We start from the raw sequence: 4,591 nt of genomic DNA, 5'->3' as shown, positions 1-4,591 counted from the left end.
ACACACACACACACACACACACACACACACACACACACACACACACACACACACACACAGTCCGGAGGCAGCAGACATAGTAGCGCTCATTCATCCTCTGGTAGCAGCCATCTCCCCCCTCCCTCCCCCACTGCTGGCCTTCAATACTTCCCCCTGCTTTTTTCGTCCTTCCACCCTCCTCCTCCTCCTCTTCTTCATCCCCCTCCTCAGACCACGTCCATTTTGGGTTTGGGAAGGTAGAAAAACAGTCTGACGGATGAACAGGCAGGATGGATGCATCCATAACACAACCTGGCCCATTAAAGACTCCAGCATGTGCCAAACCATTTAGCCTGTGTCCACCGGTGATCTGTCTGCACAGTCCTGCCTGTTTTTTCTTGGTTTTCAGTGGATATGACACACAACAGTACTGAAAGACAAGATGTATTTGTAAAGCTGATTCCGGGCATCATCTTTTCAGATCTTGAGGACTCGTACAACTTTGTTTTTCTCGAACAAGACACTGAATCCCATTCAGCTCCAGCAGTGGTGTTCTCTAACTGTAGCTCGAGAAAGGGAAGTTTGGGGTCCCCCGCTGGAGCTGCTGCCCCCACGACCGAAGACCGGGTTAGCGGAGGAAGATGGATGAAAGATGGAGGGAGGATAGATGGATGGACCATTGCTCCGTCTGGCGCTTAGCGCCGCACTAGTGATTGTGATTGGTTTAAAGAAATGCCAATAGACCAGAGCACGTTTTTCTCTCATCCTGGAGTGCTGTGTGGACTAGCCAGACCCTCCTCCGCAGCGCTGTGGAGGAAGGTCTGGCAATGTGAGACTAGTCCCTGTATGACTATACATTCACCTTCCATTGAACAAGAACTCCAAGTTTGAACCTGTTTTAACCCTACCATACTTTAAGTTTAGTTCCTACAGCAGGGTTTCGCTTTCCCGGCAGAGCAGCGTCGGCTTTGTGTTAAACCAGGTCAGGAGCCAGTTTAAGTAACATGTGGGCTCTTCTACAGAGACAACAGAATGAGTGAAGTGGGTATTCTTCTCTCGTCTGTCGTGTGTGGGTGTTATCTTTAACCGCCCTGATCGTTGCAGCACAATAGGTGGCAACTAATCTACTCCAGCTGGGTGCTGCAGTAGCCTCTTAGTGGATGTGTGTGTTGCTGTTAATTGGTCCTTGGCAGGGGGCCTCTGATTGGAGGCACTGGAAAAACAAATCAGCCGCAGTAACAGGTCAGTGAAAGAGAGAGGGACCTTTAGATTCCTCTGTAACATGTCAGTGAGTGGAGTGTGGGGGGGTGGACGTAGGGGGGTGGGGGGTCAGTCTGAAAAGGGCAGCCATTCCTCATCTGAACATACTGACCATGGCCTGATTGCCTTTTGAAAATGTCTTCAAACACAAAGATTATTGCAGTTATTTCTTTGTTTTACACATGGACAGGGCCTGAAATTAACTCCCGACCGTGAGCTAAACAAACTGAATCAAGTGATTTGTTAGTTGTTTTTTTGCCTCCAAATCAAAAAGTGATATTGCAACATTTCACTTTCAAACATTTATTTCCTATTTTAATCATATATAGCCCAAGACTTTGGCAAACTCATTTCAAGCACTGAAGGAACTCGTACAACATATCTAAAAGTTAAGGTCAAAGAGATTTCAGCAATTTCAAACAGCAAACAACGTTTCAGCTTTAGCGCCAAATTTCCTCTTTACACGTTGCTCTAGATAAAATGTGGGTGCCAAAATACAGAAAACTGATGCCTGACATTGTTGTATGAAACACATGAGAATCATTCGTTATTTCTATACATGTTAAAAAGGGAAATTTAAGAAGATGTGTGAAAATGCCCTTAAACCTCAGAAGGTTAATCATGTTGATTTTGTTAATAACTTGACAGTACTCAAATGTGTTTTCTTAAAAAGTTCAAGAACAAAGCTAAAACATTTCCTGTTTTCAACTTTATGAGACGAAACAAATTGGCAGGGAAAAAGTAGCATGTGGCCAAAAGAAGTTACCTTCAGGCCCTGCATATGTGCAGTATATTAATTTGAGTCACTTTAAAGGGGACAAGTGTCTTGGAAAGAACTTGGTACTAATTATTGGGGAAGTATTGTTTGCTATTTGTCAGTACACAACAGATCAGCTGAAGAAATACGTGAAATGTGCCTACACCAGCAATTCAAATAAACATTTAAATAAAGAAAATATCCCCATAACAATGTGCATGATTAATGAATTAATACGTATTTGGGTTCAAATGGAACAAGCTCTTTCAAGGAAATGTTTCTGGCAATTGAAAACTGCTTGTGAATTTACCTAAATCCCCAAAAAACAACAGTTTTCCCTTCCATTTGTACCAAATCCCATTGTCCTTTCCAGGAAACGTCCTAGGAATTTCTTAAGAAATAACCAATCCATAAGTAAAGAGTTACTTATATATCTCATCATGTGATAACAAAAAAACTATTTTCTTCTTTCTTGAAAAGTCAGCTTTCATTTCCTGACGGAGCAATCGTTCAGACTGCAATAGATGAAAAACCATTTGCATGCCTTACAGAAGAGATAAAATTAAAAATGTACAATCATTTTTATACAGCTATTATTGTACTTGAATTCAGTCTTCAATAAAAAGAAACATGAATTGCTTGTCTCACAGTTCATGTCCTCAACCTGATCCAACAACAGAGGTGTTTCTGTTTGTTTTGGCTCATTATCAGTTTTATGTTGGCAAAGATGTGCAGTAAATTTCCTCATGAGATGAATATGCATGGCCTCCAAAGAGCCATAACGGAGTCACTTGTCCCGGCCCATACCGGGAAAAGTAAAAGCTCTTCAAGCGATTCTGTTACTCGCTCAGACGGTCCTGAGAGGAGCGCTCAGCTCCCCTGTGTCCTCCTGTGGACAGGTGCAAAGGCCCTGCACACCTGTATAGAAGTTATTTACACTTAATTCTTCTTGTTTGCGTTGATTTCATGTTTTAAGTGTGCTGTAAACTGGATAAGCACCGATATTAATGTTGTGTTCTCGCACAGGTCCTTTTTCTTTACAACGAAAGTCCTGTATTTTTTCAGGCATTTTATCTTCCTCTATCTTATTCTATTTTTATCTTGTTAATTATTTCTAGTATATTTCTTGGATTTTCTGTATGTGTGTGAGAGAGTATGTCCTTGTAACTTGCTGCTGTGACGGAGTATCAACGTATCAATCTATCTATCTATCTATCTATCTATCTATCTCTCTATCTATCTATCTATCTATCTATCTATCTATCTATCTATCTATCTATCTATCTATCTATCTATCTATCCTCTGTTGTCAGACTCTGGACATTTTGGTGTATGAAGCACCTTGCTCAAATGCCCATCAACAGCAGTAGTTGAGGGATAGAAGAGAATCATTCCCTTTCCATGCCCTCCTTTTCCAACGCTGCTCTGTGGATTCAAACCTGCTTCCTTAACTTCTCGGCTACTTTTGCCTCCACAGCACTGCAGGCCACAACCCCAGCTGTTATATTGTCCCTACTTACGTGTGTGTGCGTGTTTGTGTGTCCAGCTGTACACACACACAGCTAATGAACTCTAAGTGCCTGGCTGCAGTTGTCACGGTGGTGCGACTGTCCCAGTGCCTCCATTCAAAGGCCACGGAAAAGCTTGATTTGAGTTTATTCTGGTCTGATGCAGAGCAGACTCAAAGACAAAGCGTTGGAATCTGCTAAAAAATAGAAAGTGCATAGTAGATCTACTTCCATTTTAGACCTGCTTTCAGGTTTTATTAGCAAAGAGCAACGCGTAGGCCTACTACATTCATGGATCATCGCTTTTGCTGGTTGAGATGATTGTGATGTCAGCAGCAAATTAGTTGCAGCTCAGTAACTTGACCAAAAGCCAAAGCAAAACTTGGCTATTACATAGTCAATGAGCTCTCTTCAAGCTGGCGTCTGTACTAATAATTGTTAAAGAACAAAACTTCATTACACTCCAACTCTCTTGACCTGTTGGGTCTTCTCAGGGGAAATGATTGATGGAATCTTTCAGTTAAACTCCCATGCATTTTATAATAGTAATCTAATTTGATTTCATTTCCATTTATGCCAGTTAATGCTCCAGGAGCAGATTAAACCTGGATGTTCTTTTTGAGCATAAATAGGTTAACATTGTTTTATAGTATTAAATGAATACTTTGTAAATTTGCTGATAGGCATGAGTTGAACTGACATACATTAAGCATCTTCTGTCTGTAGCAATTAGCTGTGAAACAGATGTTAAATACAATGAATTACTATTTGCTCCGGATCTGTAATTGATGACATCACTTCTCTCTCAAATTCCAAATAACTCTAATTTGATTTGTGTTAGTCCCCGTTCTATCGTAGTTTGTTCACAGGAGGTTTAACATTGAGTTCAACCTCTTTGGGGTAAATTGTGAAATACTTTGTTAGCTAATTACTGTTTTTGTCTTTTGTCAGAAATGTACTTTTTTTTACTCCTATAATATTTAATGCTGCTCTGAGCATGAAAATGAACATCAGTTGCTCTGTTGAAACGCAATTTATAAATGACAGACAGACAGACAAACATGCAGACAGACAGACAGACAGACAG

This window comes from Etheostoma cragini, chromosome 3, assembly GCF_013103735.1.
Source record: "Etheostoma cragini isolate CJK2018 chromosome 3, CSU_Ecrag_1.0, whole genome shotgun sequence".
NCBI lineage: Eukaryota > Metazoa > Chordata > Actinopteri > Perciformes > Percidae > Etheostoma > Etheostoma cragini.
The sequence above is the reverse complement of the archived record's forward strand: the minus strand, read 5'-3'. Positions refer to the sequence as shown.